Source organism: Populus alba, chromosome 18 (assembly GCF_005239225.2).
Source record: "Populus alba chromosome 18, ASM523922v2, whole genome shotgun sequence".
Lineage (NCBI taxonomy): Eukaryota > Viridiplantae > Streptophyta > Magnoliopsida > Malpighiales > Salicaceae > Populus > Populus alba.
The window spans coordinates 11,888,485-11,908,288 of record NC_133301.1 but is presented as its reverse complement, the minus strand read 5'-3'; the positions used below and the strand labels follow the sequence as shown (position 1 = coordinate 11,908,288).

Sequence of the window (19,804 nt, the reverse complement as noted above, 5' to 3'; positions counted from 1 at the left end):
TAGGTTAATATATATTATATATCATAATATAATTATTAATATTACCATAAGATACTCTATTCTTAATTGAAACTTATGACCAAATCAGGTCATTTTTCATATATAATGTTAACGATTTTATTTAAAGAGTATTTTATTATAAAATAAAAAAATAATTAATTAACTAACTAAAGAAAAAAGAGGAAGGGCTAAAAGAATCATGTTAAACCCACACACCTAGCTTGTTAAAAAAAGTTAGGTGTTGTAGGGCCTAGAAGGTCAAGGCCGAACCCATGGCATATAGTAAAAAGCTCAGGTGTGCTTGGATATAAAGTCTAGACATGTGTATTTGCATATTTTTTATGGATGACTTCTCGTTTTTTTTTTTTTTTTTTTAATGAATAGATAATAAATTGTTCGCCATGATAAAAAAAAAAAGGTGTTATCCTCTTCAACTAATTTTTCCCATCTTTTATGATCAAAAAATTGGAGTGGAGTATTTTAGATCTTAAAATCCAAATTTGAACATATTTTTTTAAAAGAAAAAAATATATATATATATGAAATTCAACAATCAAATTTAAAACCCCAAAACTCCCTATAATCAATCAAAAAACTCAAAATCAAATTGAATTTAATTTTATTTTATTTTTATGATTTTTGATATATTTTTTATAGTATAATTAAAGGGCTAAACCATCCTTGTACAATTCTTCTCGTAAAGACGAACCTAATGATATCAAGATTGATCTTTTATGTGGCAAAAAGATGGTTAATTGAATGTTTCTCTCCTTTTTTAAAGGACCAAAATGCGAGAAAACATAGATAGGATCAAATTGTAAAAAAATAAAAATTTTAAAGATCAAATTAAAATTTTCAAATAAAGTAATGTAGTGATCTATAACAAAATTTGTCATAGAATTTTGTCAAATAACACTAAACTTATTTAGAACACTTTATAATGTCCACATAACCTAAACAACCCTAAAAGAATCAAAGAAAACCATGAAAAGACTAAAACAAAAAAAATAAGATAAAATCTGGACAATAACCAAAATGGTCTCGTTGTTTTGGAGATGGCAAGACGATAGCTAAAATGATCAGATCATTTTGAGAAACAATTAGATTGTTTCTCAAACTAGTCTAGCTATTTTTGAAAAATTTCCATAAACTTTTGAGGTTCTTCAAAATGGTCTGAACAACTCTAAAAATGCTTGATTAATTCTCAAAACAATATGACCGATTATAAAATGGTTTAACCAATTTTGTCAATTAGTAGAAAATTGTGTTTAATGACTGGTTTCTTTTCTAAGCCTATAAATAACCTTTCACTTACCCAAAAGAAGAGTGAAACTCCTAAAACAAAAATCTAAGCATACTCCCTTTCAAAAACAATCTATAACACCCTTGTTTAACTTGTAATAATCCAAAAATAAGGTTAGGTGTAAATTGACAAAATCCTCATAAAGAACTTAATTGTTATCCCATTTAACTAAATTGTAGAAAGTGAAAGTAACATTCTAAACACCTGGAAAAGTCTTATAGATACAAAATTTAATTTATAATTTTACCTTACATATATAATTCACTCCCTTTTAAATGTTTGTATTGCCTAAATCCTAGAACAACACCTTATCCATGTTTTTTTTTTTTTTTTACAAAATACTTATGTTTTTTTTTATTACAAGAATAGTTTCAAAAATTAAAACTTTACATCACATGAAAAGTAAATTTTAATAAAAAAAATAAAAAAATGTTGTGGATAATTATGATGTAGAAGTACAAAAGAGTTAAAAACAAATTAATTTGAAAATATTATGTAAAAAGTTAACATAAAAAAACAAATTATTCTCATTGAGTATTCATAAAATTATGTAAAACATTCACATAAAATTTTGCATATTAGATTTATATAGATGTTTTATAAATTAATTGAAAAAAAAATTAAAATCTCACATCTTATTTGAAAAGTAAGGCATATTTGAAGGATTTTTTAAATTTTATTCTAACAATCCTAATTGGAAAGTATTTTATTATAAAATAATAATAAATTAAAAAGCTAAGCGCACAAGCTTGGAAGGCCAAGCTCTTGCACCTGGATTTAAAAAAAGCTCAGGTGCCTTTTTTTCTCTCTCTCTCTCTTCAAAGAAGCGAATAACATGCTGTTTATTTTTTTTAATCCGTACTAAAACACGTTATCTGTTTAGTCAAATGACTTATTGTTGCCTAGTTCAAGCTCCAGCCACCTCCAGTGGCTGAAAAATAAAAAACCAACATATTTGGACCTTAAAAATTAATTTTTCATTTATTTTTACTTGAAAACACATTAAAAAAATCATCATAGAAAGCTTAATAATCCTACCGAAAACCCTCAAACACCCTTAAATATTCTTAAAAACCCAAATCAAACAAAACATAAAAAAAACTTTTTAAGCCTGTATCTTTTTTTTATTATTATTATTGAAGGTGAAAACCACTTTCGTTAATTTGTTTTTAAAATCAAACACAATGTCAAAGTTATTACTGGTTAGAATCCAACCACCCAATAACTTTCTCTCTTCTTAATTTTTTGTTGACTTTCTCCCTCCTCTTTTGATCTTCAAGGACCGAGACATGACAAAAATAAATAAAGTTTATGACCAAACAATAATAATCTAGAAGGATAGGGATGAAAAACAAGAAAAATAAATTTGAGAAATCAAATAGAACTTTTATTTGCCTTTTATGAAAAGGTCACTATTTTTTTTTTTAATGTGTTTTGATCATCTATCTCTTGATTTGTTTTACATAGAAAATAAAACTCTATTTTATAAAATCGATCATTAATTTAACTTAATTTTTATGAGGGTTTTTTTTTTGAAAAGTGTATAATCTTTTTCATAAAGACCGTTCATAGACCCCATTAATCAAGGTGCTTGTAGCAACTGGCTTAAGTAAGCCTTTCACTTTAAACATTTCTCATTAAATCCTTTAGATATTCTAAAATGAGATAAGAACTTTGCATAAACATCTTTGAAGTTACTGATGGATTCGCGATCCAAGTTATGGTACCACATCTAGGATGACCCATAAAACATGGTCAGAAGGATTTTGCATATAGCTCTCTATTTCACATGATAAGCTTTAAGCTATGACACATGCTTTGCTCATGTCTCTTTTAGTTAATAAAGAACCCTTTTTTTTAGATCTGTGAGCTTGTTAATTTATTTAGGTTTATTTTTATGGTGATAAAATCTTTTAAAAAACCAATGTCAAACACTCTTTTAGTTAACAAAGAACCCCCCCACATTAAGAGGGTTGTACACCTCCACACCAATGATCTTTATAATCATGAAAAAAGATTCATTCCAAGTCTTTTTTTTTTTTTTCCAAAGCTTTTAAAAAGAGTCCTTGATAAAAGATAGTGGTGATAATGATGACTCTATGTTGACTTGTCCTTGGACTTGCCTTTGTCACATTTGGAGTATCCACTTGATGAATGCTTTACATGATGGTGGGAGTGATTTTTATGTGAGATGTAACAACGACGACTCTCCCTTTTGTTTTTGCATGTCATTTTTACTTGTTCTTTCCTCGAACTAGAGTTTTTGTTTGCAATAGGAGGTGTATGTGATGGAGCCACATGTGGAGGAACATGTAAGGCCTTAATTTGCTCCTAGGCAGCTAACACAACCTCCATAAACATTCTCACTTGTTTCTAGTTTTTTAGCTAAGGAAAGAACAAGTCACCTATATATAATACAAGGCCTTTTGATGTATAAGCTAGCAAGGATATAGAATGAATGTAATGTGTTATAATTAAAAATGAGCATGATTCATTCTTAGTGATTCATGAGTATTTATGCATCTAAGAATCATACAAACTTGCTTGATGCATAGTACAGTTGTAGATATAGTGAGTACTCTACTCATATGGATAATCATGCAAAACAATTACTTTTATCGTGGGTGATTGCACAACCAACTTGTAAAATAAAGATCATGTAGGCGACCATACTGTAAATTTGTAATACAGAGCAGTCAAATGAGCGACTTTATTATTAACTTATAAGATGAGGTGCTTATATGGATGGTCTTATTGTAGTGAACATGCCTTAACATTATTTGACGTGCCTAGGAGAATTTTCTGAAGCACAAAAACGAGAGCATTAGTGGGCTTGGGTTTGAACCCACCACACCAACAGGCCTAGGTTTTGAAGTCATCGCATTTTGGTTTAAGACTAGTTTCATCATCGGGCTGGGTCCGCAATTTGGGTTCGGTCTGAGCCCATCTCCACCGTGTCGTTTCCTTTATATTATGCGATGCTTCGAGCCTCATGTTTGCTGAAAATCTTTTTTTTCCTGAAAATAACTGAGACTTGTACAAGAACTCCAATGGAGGGTCACTTGGATTAAATTTATTAATTAAGGCAGACAAGGACCCAATTTGCAACCCACCAACCAAGAAAACATGGCGTTGTCGCCGGTGATGATGGCATATGATACTGGCCCAGATCCGGTCCTCTCAAATCATGATCTTCGTCTTGTTGTTCTTCATGCAAACATGAAAGATTCAGAAACTAAAATGTTTTGGCCTACTGGTGAGGCTGTCAATCACGGACTTGGAACCCTAAAAGAAAAACTGATGATGGAGTTTATTAGTTAATAAGTGTGGTCAAGCCAGCTCAGTTGCATGAAATGTACCCGACATGCACAGGAGGGTGTATATAATATTAGGATTCAAATACAATAAGGTACAATAGGGATCTTTTTACCATTGCATGGTCCCAAACCAGGCAGATTTTTCTTGTATTAACCTACTAACTACTACCACTAAGAGAAGATATAGAATTTGTGGCTGGGGGAGGTCTGCATCACTGTTCTTCTTCTTCTTCTTCTTATTGTTATTATTATTATTTTAGTTGTAGCTCTTGGCCCCTTTCCTGAAAGCCCTACCAACTTTTTGGTCTTTTTTGCAAATTCAATCGGGTATGGTTGAGATCTCTGCCTTTTTTTCTTAGTAAATTATATATACTACTGGGTGCCTTATCCTCTCATCTTTTCAGTATACTATTAAATTAACCAGGGTGGATGCAGGCATGCATCCGGATTTCAATCATGGAGAGCATGCACCTTGGATGATTTTTAATCATTTCCCTAACTGGAGTGGTCAAGTTTCAAGACCACCTGTTTGCATAGTGAAGTATCGAGCAGATTGGACCTCTCGTCGTCTAAATAGAAAGAGTACTGCCCCAACTACAAGGATTATAGCAAGCAAAGCGAATGCCCAAGTTACACAGAGACCCACTTGATTAACTGGGAAGAAAAGGTGAGGGCAAAAATTAAAGTTGATTGGATTATTAATTCAATAATAGAGAGAGAGAACAGGCAAGCATGGAGCTCTAAAAGCCTGCATATCCACGAAAAGAAGAGCAAGAAAAAGGCAATGCATGATGCTGTCCTTTGTCATCTTCCTGTTCCATGCCTCCAACCACAAGTGCCTTTTACATTCCATTTACATTGTTTATTTAAATTAAATAAACACCTGCATTATCTTCTTCTTTATTCCCTGATTGACCAGATTTTCAAAACCAAAAAGAACTAAAGAGTTTCTTTCTAATCGATGAGCTCGAGAAAGAATTAAAATATCGGTGCAACCATGACCGCAGCACTCCCAACCCTTTTCCTAATATAATAAGCCATCAGTCGACGCAGGCTCCACTTTTAAAAGGCAGGAAGAAAGAGGCGATGCATTCAGTGTTCGCTAGCTTCGAAGACAATCCTTTTCTTTTGAAGGGTTTAGGTAATCTGAGGTGGGACCTGGATTGTTTTGCGGGCAAAGGCAGAGGTTATGATATGGTTGAGTATAGGCGTGGGAGAGGGTGGCATGCAGTTTATTTTAGGTTTTCGTTTTGAACCTTTATCTTTTGAAAGAACACTGCAACAGCAAAACAATAAGCAAAGTAGGTTGAGACAGCGAGCTAGGCTTGAGAGATATCATTTGCAAAAGAAAAGAGTAGGTTAAAAGCATTACTTGACTAAGACAAAGTTTGTCTTTCCTGCTTGCAATGTTTAGCTTTTTGTTGATTCCGAGCAGTTTTCTCTGTCAAGTTTTATATCTCTGAATGTTTCTTGCAATTTACTTGTTTTGTTAGGTTACTTCATGTATTAATTTACATGTAGTGGATCCGATCTAATGTGATTGAAGAAAGGTTAGTTTCAATTTATCGCTCAAATTTGGACAAATCCAGTGTTAATTTTTTTATATGGGATTTCAATTTCGTGAATGTTTTTCTTAAAGTCTCAATTATGAAATAACTAGTAACTGTTTTTAATCCCTAAAATCTTTAAATTTAATCAAACCTTTTTAGAATTAATTTGATGTGGTTAAATATTCCGGTTTCAATAAAAAGTTTTTATGATTCCACTTATATTATTTATATTTAAAAATTTAGTTACAAGTGTTGGAGATTTTGTTCAAAAACATAGTTAAAAAAAACACATTTGAAGTTAATATCAAAGTAGGGTTCACTCATTACCATTAAGAATAGCTAAGAAATTAATATTGATATTAATCAATATAATTACTATTTAATCATCAAGAATATATTGAAAAGATCATAAACCAGATAGTTTGTTAACAATAGTTAAAGAATTGATATCAATATTAGTGGATATATTGATAGACATGTAAGATATTCTAATACTTAGTCTATCATGTTAATGGTAGTTAAGAAATTAATATCAATAATGTTCAATATATTGACAGACATGTAAGATGTTCTGATACTTAATCTACCATGTTAACGGTAGATAAGGAATTGATATCAATATTGCTCGATATATAAAATGTTTTGATGCTTAGCATGCTATATATGACAGTAGCTAAGAAAATGATATTGGTGTTATTGATTTTATTGACAAAACATATAAGGATATTCCGATATTTAGTTAACCATGTTGACGGTGACAAAGAAAATAAATTCGACTTGTTCAGTGATTCATGTAGATGGCAATTATAATAAAAAATAAAATATTTAGTCATTCTATGGACGGTGACTAAGGAAACTGATACAAATCTTAATTTTGTATAATTTAGTAATGACTTATTTGGTACAAATGGATTAATAAATTTATAATACAGTGGCAAAAATCTAGGACCCTTACATATATTAAATTGATTGTGTTAGTTTTGGGGGATACAATTATAAAATAATAAATTGATATCTAATTTTATGTTTAAAATACTATATTCTTTGTAGGTTCATCTCATTTGATGGGTCATGCTAATATTAGTCATTAGCTTTTATTTTCCTAGGTATAGAGTCAATGTAATTTAAGTATTATGTCATTGTAATAATTTTCTTTTGAGATATGTTTAGTTATGTAACCTTACTTAAATATCATAAATTAAACCCTTTTATGTTAAATTTTTATCATGTATTTATTATGTCGATCTTATAGTATAATAATAATAATAATAATAATAATAATAATAATAATAATAATAAAAATAAAAATATCGATATAATTGACAATAAATAACTGTGAGGAATTCTAATAGATTAATAAATGAATTGGTGGTATGCATGAGATATCTGTGTGGAGTTATATAGAAATATGTGTTATGCAGGATATAACATGATAAATTTTTTGATAGGCCCGTATAAGGGAAGACTTTATTAAAATTTTGTCAAATCCAACAAATCCTTTGAATAATTGATTTGGTATATTGTTAGTTATGACATGGACACTGTACTAGGAAAAAAAATACAAATGTTAATTCATCTATCCCTTCAAATATAGAATACATGTAAAAACTTTACTTGAAAGATGCTTTAATGGAAACATGATAATAAATATTGATGAAAGGAGAATATAATAATAAAAAAATATTATTATGATAGAGAAATAAAATATTATTTGTAGAGTGTATATTTTTCACTAGCCACTTACTAGCTTTAATTTGGATATTATTTGTTAGGTGAAACTTCAAGATATTGTTTATATTATTTTATAATATTTTAATTTATTTAAGTAAAAGTCTTAAGGGTTTGAAATTTGTACTTGTTCATCACTATTTTTTACTTAATTTCATCAAATAAAATGAGAATGATGAAATTTAAAATTGTGACCGTTTAATCGTCAAGATTTTAATATTATATCAAAAAATCATTTAAATCCAATAACTTAAATTTTTAAATAAAATTTTAAAATATAGTTTATATTATTCTCTAACAATTATAAATTATCTTTCATCATAAAAGAAATAAGAAAAAAAAAGAATGAGTCACTTTTCTTAAAGTCTTGGGAATGAAATCCTAACTCAATTATGAAATTCAATATAAATTAAAACAAAAACTTCCCAAGCAATTTTGTAAACAGCTCACTTTATTTGTTTATTTGCATTTTGTTATATTATTTAATCACACCTAACATGCTCAATCTCATTGTTGGATTTTTAATTGTATATATCCCTATGCCTTTTTACATAAATTTATGATATATTTTTATTCTATGAATGCATAAAACTTTCCACGGTGCATGAAGTTTTTGTTATAAAATATGTAAATTTCTGTTTTTTTTCTTGCAATAAGTTTAAAAATATACACACAACGTATACGTACATTTAGTGTGTATTTCTCTTTATTATATTAAATTTCTATACATTCCAATACTTAAAATTAAGTACTTAAGGGTATTGGATGCATCAATTAAGAAGACCATAATAATTAAATGTGGAGCTAGCACGCATGCATGGCTGGAGTCAATAAATAGACCAATTCATTTATATTGATGGATGCATGAAGGCAACAATACATGCATCGATTAATATCTTTCAATTTGAGATCTCGTCCACATTCAATTCATTATCTCCCTACCATGCAAGATGCTTTCCGGTTTGCCTGCTAACTAGTCGTGTACCATGCTACGCTGTGGGGTCGACTCTCTCTTTTTTTTTATTGCTTAGAAAATGATGTTAAAGTAACACAAACGTATTTTCAACCAGGAAGATAAAATTGCGAGTGGTTCTATTTTAATTTAATGATAAAAAAAAAGGAATAATGTCAGCAAATAGATAATTTTTTTAAATAATCACAATAAACCGAAAAAAAATATTTTTTTTTCAAAAAAAAAAATATCACTGTAACTCTATTCTCATTTTATTAAATATGGCGGATGAAATTGAGTAAAAAGATAATAAAAAGTCTAATGCAACTTAGATTAGCGTTACAAATATATAATTCGGATAATGAAAGTCGAGCCAACCTAAATTAATAAGCTAAATCTATGGTCTAAATCATGAAATCGTTATAGCCTAACATTAAAAAAAAAAAAAAAAACAAAAACAAAAACCTCAATAATATTTTTTTTTTTAAAAAAATATTGAATGATGAAAACTAAAATAACAACATGAAAAGAAAACAAAATAGAATTTCAACCTACGTTAACTTTTAAAACTGCTGAACTTTAATTTTAAAAATATTTTGATTGTTTTATTGTAAATTCAAAATAATAAAAAAATTCTTACCTCTAAATTATTTAATAATAACTAACAAATCTTGTACAAATATATATCAAACCACCCCTAATTGCTAGATTGAAGATTCTAGATGAAAAGGAAACAACTATTATTATATTGTTCTAGGAAACATTGCTACTAAATCTGGACGAATAGGTTTTCGTAGCTTTTGTTAATGTTTGCACATATTATAGTGGATTATGACACTTTCTTTCCCCGTCTCGTTAAAATGAAGGAAATATTATGATCTAGCTAGATCTTATGATAATTAATGAGGCAAAGAAATTAGTAACAAGGGGCGTTAAATATCCAAATTGCTATCAAATTAAATTGACGAAACTTGCTCGTCACTCTCTTGACTGTTCATAATTTTAATTCCTATGGACTGGAGAAACAAGGCTCACCTGTGAAGTTTTTTGCTTTAACAACGTATTTTTAAAGGATTCAAACTCAGTAAACCCATCATTCTATGGATTAACAGTTAATTAAATTCCCTTTTATTTTTGTATTTGAATTGAGAAATCTCTAAAAATAACTCACTACTATATACGCAGAAAAAAGAAAAAGTGGAAACTACGCCAGGCCTCTCCGCGTGCTAAGCAATATAAGTATTTACTTTCACGTCTCCTTCAATATGAGGAATCTAACTATCCATTTAATTTTCACTATCATTAAAGCTCTAGTTGAAAACTTTAGGACATACACACACATGAATTTAGGTGATGATCTTAAATGAGGACACAAGCAATACTCTTAGAAAATAACATAAATTATATTCTAAAATTTTATATAAAAATTTAAGTTATTAGATTAAGATGATTTTTTTACATGGAATCAGAGTCATATTGATCAAATGGTCACGAGTTCGAATCTGACCATCCCTATTTATTTGATAAAAATTAAACACATGGTAAAATAAACATGTGTAAGTTTCAAGCCTAAAGAGTTTTTATTTAAAAGGATATGTTAGAAAATAATATAAATCAAATCCTAGAACCTCATCTAAAAATTAAAAATTTTAAATTAAAATGGTTGTTTGACAAATACAAGGTTGATATTAAGTTGGCTACAGTTGATCTTCAACGAGAAGCACGCAATGATTTTTGTCAGCATTAGTGTCGTCTTGACTTTGTTGACATGGAGAGTGAAAAGAAGTGTCTTTGTTCATGTGGATGTGTATCATATATGCATTAATTGGGCGGCTTCTTCTTTGACATGGAGGTTTGATAATCTGGGCCTGCGTTCTCTTGCCCTTTGAGACACGGTGAGCAGAGGCACATGCAGTCTCTTGTTTGCCCTATTAATTGTGCATTCCTTTTGTATTTGTAGTTTATAGTTTATAATTTGAAATAGAGCTCCAATAAGTTGATGTGATCCAATTTATTGCCAAGTCTCGATGATGATGATCATCAAGGTCATTTGCGTGATGAATCTATAGCTTTGATTGTAAGGAACAAATGTAAGAGGAAAAAAGTCAGTAAAGTTACTTTCCCTCATCTTGTTCGAAAGGAAGGGTGACAAATGAAAGGAAATAAAGTGGAGAGGAAGTACATTTTTTTGTTAATTTTATTTGAAACAAAAAAGAAGAATTTTGAAGAATACAATTATGCATTTCGTTTAAACTTGCAAATCATAATTTTATTGAGAATAAAATTATACTTTCATAAGTTTTCCACCCATCCCTCTCTCTCTGTTTTTTTTTTTTAAGATTTATATGGGTGTTCGAGTTAACTTTCATGCACCTCAATTAATTTCATAGACCTTGAAGCTAACGAATATATAAATCTTCAATAATTTTAGGGTTTGTAAAACTCAAACTAGTAGGTTTTAAAAAATAAATTCAGAATCCAACCAATTAAGTTACACCTTTCAAAATTTTATTTCTCTTTTAATTGGAGATATTATTAACGATCAATGAAATTTATTATATTTTTTGGATAGACTAATGTTAATGTAAGTATGTACTTTTAAAATTGCGAAAGTATTTTTATTGTAAGAAGGAAAAAACATAAAGGACAACTGAATCGGCATCCAAAAAGATTCAAAATCGTCTTGAAAATACAATAGTACTTTGAAAATTAGATTGCTACTATAGTCGGTATATGGGAGAAGCACGGGCTAGAAGCACCTCTAGCCATGGAAGGCCCCGAGTTTACTTCAGCCATGAAAGATTTTGAAGTACAATAGCAAGCAACATAGTTTTTCCTAAGCAAGCACAGGTAGAGAATCAGAGGCCTGTCCAAGCAGTAAAGCAGTAAAGCGAGGGAGACGAGGGAAGAAAATGCAATCTAATTTGACATGGAGGTTTGATAATCTGGGCCTGCGTTCTCTTGCCCTTCGAGACACGGTGAGCAGAGGCACATGCAGTCTCTTGTTTGCCCTATTAATTGTGCATTCCTTTTGTATTTGTAGTTTATAGTTTATAATTTGAAATAGAGCTCCAATAAGTTGATGTGATCCAATTTATTGCCAAGTCTCGATGATGATGATCATCAAGGTCATTTGCGTGATGAATCTATAGCTTTGATTGTAAGGAACAAATGTAAGAGGAAAAAAGTCAGTAAAGTTACTTTCCCTCATCTTGTTCGAAAGGAAGGGTGACAAATGAAAGGAAATAAAGTGGAGAGGAAGTACATTTTTTTGTTAATTTTATTTGAAAAAAAAAAAGAATTTTGAAGAATACAATTATGCATTTCGTTTAAACTTGCAAATCATAATTTTATTGAGAATAAAATTATAGTTTCATAAGTTTTCCACCCATCCCTCTCTTTTTGTTTTTTTTTAAGATTTATATTGTTGTTCGAGTTAATTTTCATGCACCTCAATTAATTTTATAGACCTTGAAGTTAACGAATATATAAATCTTTAATAATTTTAGGGTTTGTGAAACTCAAACTAGTAGTTTTTAAAAAGTAAATCCAGATCCAACCAATTAAGTTACACCTTTCAAAATTTTATTTCTCTTTTAATTGGAGATATTATTAACGATCAATGAAATTTATTATATTTTCTGGATAGACTAATGTTAATGTAAGTATGCACTTCTAAAATTAAGAAAGTATTTTTGTTGTAAGAAGGAAAAAACATAAAGGACAACTGAATCGGCATCCAAAGATTCAAAATCGTCTTGAAAATACAATAGTACTTTGAAAATTAGATTGCTATTATAGTCGGTATAGGGGAGAAGCACGGGCTAGAAGCACCTCTAGCCATGGAAGGCCCCGAGTTTACTTCAGCCATGAAAGATTTTGAAGTACAATAGCAAGCAACATAGTTTTTCCTAAGCAAGCACAGGTAGAGAATCAGAGGCCTGTCCAAGCAGTAAAGCAGTAAAGCGAGGGAGACGAGGGAAGAAAATGCTGCTGCCGGCGGCCGGCTGCCGGCTGCCTGCTGCTAGGCACGAAGACTGCCTGGAGCTAGGAGGGGGTAGTTGCCATTCCCAGCTCTGCTATCTATCTGTCATTAACTCATAATTCTTTATGATTCGTCTCAATTTGGAAATTACGATCCATTAATGTTGAAACCAAATTTCATGGTGGGTTGTGCCTGTAATTTACTCCTCTTTCCTTTTATGGAGACATGGGCCACGTGGTGTTGGTGACAGATGGATGGGTGCTGTCTTATTTCTTGTGTCTTGTACATTGTACACCCGTTCCAGTCCTTTCGCCACCTCCTGCAATAACGCCGGTTTCTTTTTTTTCTCGTAGGGATATAATAATATATATATTAAAATAATATTTTTAATTTTTTAAAATTTATATTATTTTTAAAAAGAATACATCAAAAAATATAAAAATATAAGAAAATAAATAACTTAGAATAAAAAATAAAATATTTTTAAATTACAAAAATAAACGGCTGAAAAGCAAAGAGGTTGCGGCGGTTTAAACCTATACCCATCGTGTTAGCTAGCTAGCTAGCTAGCAGAAAAGAAGAAACTCTCCTGTGGGCTATTAGAATAATAATCATCTTCTCCTAGCTAGAGCTAAATTATGTGTATAATTTGCAGAAGTCAATCTGTATTATTGAAAAAACATGACAAATGCAAATTTTCGAACAAAATGAGCAGCAACACTCCATCACCAGCATACAAAACAATCCACGTAAACACATCTTTCACGAGAAAGGAAATTCTCGAGCAGTCGGATTCTTGGAATTTGGCAAGAAACCAGTCTGTCCATCCCAAGCACGAACTCAACTCCCCTAGTTATCTTCTTGAGATTTTGCCATGTAAAGGGATAAGTTGAAGCTCTGTTTAAAAAAATTAATTTCATCGATTAAGTTGCTAGCACCTTGCGAGATATCACCATCAATGGCTACCGCTGAATTATTGTGGGGGGGATAAAATAAAATGAGAAGAAAAAAAACCTATAACAGGAGGAATGCCTCATTTTTATTAATCGTGGTCCACGTAAATAATAAATATTTATATCTATGACAAAATACTATAAAATCCTATGGCAAAAAAAAGAAGCATATAAAAGAACTTAATAAAAGAAAAGTGAGACATTGCTGCCTAAAGATTCCGTTAATCTATCAACATCTCCCTCTTCTCTAAACTGCTTTCTTTTCCTTTTTACCCCTCTCTGCCGTTTTCACCGTCCGCCAAAAACAGTCGACCATATTTACAACTCTGTCCAACATAAACAAGGGATTGCCAACGCTATTAATAGGATATTGGTTGGGAGATAGAAAGAACCTGCAAACATTTATCCAGTTAGTTTAAACTAGATCTATTTGTTTTACACCGACAAAGAAAGCAGAACCCACCAAATTAAAGTTATTGATGGCAAATTCTTTTCTTCTATTTTCTTGTATTCCATCTCATGCAGTTACTATCAATGGTTTGGTTCCTGGATTACACAACATTACAACTCTGAAGTAAAATAAGGGGCTAGATAAACAGCCACCCATCCTACCCCACCCTAAGGTAACCCTGAAACAGAGCCTCAATCACCATACTAAGACAGGAAGGAAGACAGAGCACAGCATCCTACCATAAACATTGAATTGGTTTGGGAGTAAGCTGAGTTGATGGTAAACAGTCAAGAGTATTTGAGCAATTTAAGCACCATGACAAGGCCCTCAAATGAGCACAGAGAAAAATAGCTTCCAAAACCTGGGTAAGGCTCATTTCAACTAGGTTGATAATCAATAATTTTGTTTGTGCAAAGAAACTGTTTCCAATCAACTAACATCCTGTCATTTTTAACACAACCAGCCAAAGTAGCAAATGCTCACCTCCTGGGTTCAAAGCCAATGCAGCTTTCTTCAGTGCAGATATTCCAGTGAACCGCGCTAAGGTCCCAGGAAGAGCCAATGATGACGTAGAAAAGATAATTGGCATCACCCCAGAACTATTTACCTGCTCAATGAAAGCATGATATGAAAATAAAGACAAATTAAACCTGAATGGAAGACAGACAACCACAGGAAGCCATCTCATCACAACTCAATTAAAGAGGTGTGCATGCAAGATACATAACATAGTATGTAAATTGTATGATAATCATCTTCATTTCCTCCCCAGGATTCTTTCAATACTGGATTCTGTATTACATCCCATGCCGTGGGAATATGCTCAGGCTCATAGCTTAAGGTGGTGAGATCATGCATAAGTTTCACAGAACAAAAAATATTTGGAAGACAAATCATCAGCCGTAACTTTTGAATGTCAAAGGTAGTCCTATTGAGGTCATAGATTAACATACTATCATCAAACATTATTCAATAATGCTTGTTATTTCTCACTGTTAGGGAGTTGGAGAATAAGAGTTCTGTAAGTTGAACTAACGATGCTGAAGTAACAGCAAGGTCTCTGTTTTCCCTCTTTTCTAGAGAGCTAAAACTAATCTAATAGTAAGAGGCTCAAGGTAACACCAATTTCTCAAAGAGCAAGAACCCAATGATGCAAGAGTTTCCATTGCTGATATGTGGGGAAATTATGAAAGTAATAAGATGGTAATTTTTTTCTTTTGACGGAAGAAGAGAACTTTACCGAGAAAAATAAAGAAAATACAAGTAACAAGATAAACAAGACACTCCTGCACAAACAGGAAATCAAATGAGATTAGCTTGATTGTTTCTGAAAGAGATCCAAGGGTGCAAAGGGGTGACGTGGAATGCATGAATTCATCATTGATTGCCTCTCTTTATACACAAGCAGTAAAGCAAGTGGGTAACAAGCTAAAATTGTCCTTCCAAAGATCATGTCTCCACAGAAGGATTTTTAAACAATATGCATTCCTCAAAAAAGCCAGGCTTTTGACCCTTGATCCTCCCAAAGAAAGAGGTATGGCATTTCCCCTCATCTTCTATGGATAAATTTTTCTGTTCAAGTTGAAGAGGTAATTTCACCTTCAATTATTCTCATTAGTGAGCATCGAGCTGCTCTTACTTTTATGATAACTGAAGTTCTATAAGTTTTGGAATTGACAGAGGAACCCATTTGAGGCACTCTGTTATGAAGATTATCATCATGAATGACAGAACCCATGCAGTTGATATGCTTAATCGGAAAAATATCATATCAAAGCCAGGTCAATGGCTATACCCAATCATAGATACAAATACATTGGCATAGTTCTAACATCGAAATTTGGGGACTTTGTTCTTAATTTTGTCCAAGTGTGAGAAAATGACTAGTTAATTACTCCTAGTTGAAAATAAAGGTACATATCAGGAAATTGACCAACAAAGCATTCTGAATAGGAATGAGTCAAATCAAAGATTTCAAATTCATAGAATTTAAAATACATGATACAAGAGCATAAAATACAAACCTTAAAGGGTAGATAAGCAGATTTTTGAAGCCCACCACTTCTGCTGGTATATCTTGAGGCATAGTTGAGTGGAATCTTTCTTTCTGCCTCCTGAAATCCTTTGTTGTAATATTCATTAAAATTTTGTTTCTTCCACAAAATCAAGTTTTATCAAAAAATTGGTTAACAATTACCTGAACATAGACAATACCAAGAACTAATAGGAAGAACGAAAAGATGATGGTGCCAAGTCCAACATAGTTACCATCCTGAAATGCCTCTGCAGCAGTCCGACCAAAAAGATGCCGGCAAGTAGGAAATAATACTTGTAAATATCAAAAGCGATGTACCATTTCCAAGTTTTAGATCGGAAATTCGTTCTCCAATGTAAGTTGTAAACACAGAGCCAAGTGTCAATAAAGTAACAGATGTTAGAACCCACTGTGTGTTAAAGTCATCAACGTAAGGACGGAGGTAAAGAACCTGACCAATTGCCTGTCATAGAAAACAAAAAATAACTTGGCATCATTTTGTAGAATACATTTCCAGGTACTCTGTTGAGAACATCAACTGTTTTTAAGAGTTTCAAATGCAAGATATTTAATGTTCAACACCTTCACAGACAGATACGTGATGCTGCTATATGACAAGTACTTATAATATGCTACTAGTTTGTATATTCAGACTCCGAAAATTACTTTGCAATAAATTGATCTCATAATTCACAACTATAACTTTGTTGACTGAAGTACTCATAGATGTGTTAATGGTTTTTCTTTTCACATCTTAACAAAAGATCTGACCTAAATATATATGACAATCACAAATTTTAGCAACTACAAAACGTTACAAAATTATTTTTGGAACAACACTTAGCGGGTTATGTGATGAATCTAGGTTCATGTTAGCTAATACATTATTCAGGTGAACATTGAGCTGCTTACCTGTACTATTTGCGAAACCAACTGAAGCATGCCGAGTATACTGAAAAATTTTCTTTCTTCCTGCTTCACCTTCTCTCTTCTGAAGATCTTGCAACTTGGGATAAATTTGAGCAAGAAGCTGAAACACAATCTGGGCATTGATAAAGGGAACAATTCCTAGTGAACATATTCCAAGTCTACCAATGCCTCCCCCAGAAAGTGAATCCAAAGTGCTCAATAAGCTATTCTGATCTAAATTTCCAGCGAATGCCTCCTGATTTACCCCACCCAAGGGGTATATATATCCCAAGACGGGATAGAGCCAGAAACCCCAAAAGCTTGAGAAATTTTCCTGGTAACGGGCCTTCGAAGAAATCACCAAAATCAATGGAACTGTCCTCGATTGCAGCTGCCAAGAGTCAAAGCATCCCACTCAATTGCTAGGAGATAAAAAATACATTTGCAACTTGAATATCATAAGACATTAAGCCAGAAACAGACCTGCAATTCCTCGCTTATCTTTTTTTGTACTCGAAGCACTCTCAAATATTGGCGATAAGAAGGCTAGAAGACTTTCCCAGGAAGCATTTAGACTGGATGGTACATTTGAATTAATACCCAAGGGATCAAAACTGGAGCAATCACGGTTACAAAGGAATTCAAGTCAGCTAGAGAGAGAGATTACAACAACAGAAAACTAAACATTTATAGGAAAATGTTAGGTGGGGAAATTTTGAATGGAATAATTTCCAAATGAAAAAACAACTATTAAAACCTAGACATCTTTAGAGCTTACTGAAATGAAAAGTTCAAGGCCTTAAACTAGGCAGTAAAAGTTAAATTCGGTAAGAGTATGGTTTGCCTGATTCAAAGAGCAATGACAGAAACTAGGAGCTACATTACCTTAGCTTCCATTTAAGACATGTAATGATTGATTTTTCAAAACGCAGAAATATGCTGCTTAATTTCCAAGGAGGAAATGGGAATTATGGAAGTAAGAATGAAAATCAAGCAGAACATCTTCAATCATAACAGGGGATGGTACCAAGCCTAGTTAGAGGGGAGTTATTTGGAGTTTTTAAGTACAAACACTACGTTTCTCCTTCAAACAACCCCCACTTTGATGGCTACAAGAAACTGCAGGATTGTTGACCTAAAAAAGCTAATTTCTTACACATTTCAGTACGAAATCTTAGCAGATAAACCTGGCTTTTCACAAATCAACATTGCACACCAAGTTGAACTGACATTGGTTGTGAACAACTTCTAGCTGCTCGTGTCTAAACCTCTCAGAAAGTATCGCCGTTATACAACTCTAGCGATTATCGATTCATTTCAATCTCCAATTTTGATCGAACATATGCACCTTGCCTTTTCAATTTGGGTTCTTTTGGTTTACACCCAGCACCCGTAGTCCTATTATGAACAATTTTCATTTCCCTCGCTTCTCCTAAATGTCCATTCGATCCAGACAAACACACACACACACAGTAGAAGAACCATAACACGATCAGAAAGCTTTTTATATTGAATAACAACATCACCACCACCTATAGCTCAAGAAACCAAGAAAAGCCTTTTCAAATTATTATTCCCCTTGCCAGGCAATGCATGGGACAGACAAATTGACGTAAAGAGAGACCAAATTACCAACAAACAAACAAAACGCATTTTGGATAAAGGTACAGAAATCTAAATTGAAGGAACCAAATGACAATAAGTGAAAAAACACAAAAGGGTGTCCCTGAAAAAGCAAAAAGAAGTACCTATTGGCGTTAAGGGTAGTGTTCCACGACTTGGTGTTGGGTTTTGGCTGGACAGAGAAGCTGGCTCTGCAAACTGATGTTTTGAGTCTTTGAGAGGCTCTTGTGGGGTTGATACGAGAGAGGTTGAAGCTAATTGGCGAGCAAGGACATGCTTCTCTCACAGTTAACAACATGATCTTCTCCCAACACTTAATTTTTGGTTTTCTCTTGTATTAGTACAAGTTTTCTACTACAAGTCCACAACTACTAGTGCAAGGATATTCCTTTTCTCCTCTTGCTGGAAGTGGATCCTCAACTGTAAACGGTTTTTTCTTTTCACCAAATTCACTTGTGGGATATTTTCCTAATTCAAGATTTTACAAACAAATTAAGGATATGTTTTGATTATTTTATTATATGTGTTACTCTTTCAAATTAAATTTCGGTCCATAAGGATACGATCTAATATTGTTCAGAAACATTAACGTCAAATTATAAAATGGTATCAGCAAATTTTAATTTTGTTTTTTTAGACAATCCTACTATTATTGTAAAAATCACTTAAATTGTTAAGGTTTTTAAATTAAAATTTATTAGATTGAGATGATTTTTCATTAAAAAAAAAAATCATTAAGTACATTGTTCATTAAGTGATTTTTAAATTTCAAAAACAAAAAAATGAGAATGATTCCAAAAAATGTTTTTCATTAAGTGCATTGTTCGTAGAATTTTTTTTATATTTAAATTTTATAGTAATTAAAATAAATATTTGCAATAAAGAAAAAAAATATATTTCTATAGTAAAAATCCTCTTTTATTGATAAATTTATTTTTATAAAAAAATATCATCTTTATAAGTAGTATGATTTTTTTGGAATAAAAATTCAAGTCAAT

At 31.8% G+C, this 19,804-nt stretch overlaps 1 pseudogene; it reads right to left on the bottom strand.

Moving 5' to 3' along the window:
* Positions 1-13,857: 13,857 nt before the first annotated feature.
* LOC118034256 (preprotein translocase subunit SCY1, chloroplastic-like) lies at positions 13,858-19,258 on the bottom strand (annotated as a pseudogene).
* Positions 19,259-19,804: the final 546 nt, after the last annotated feature.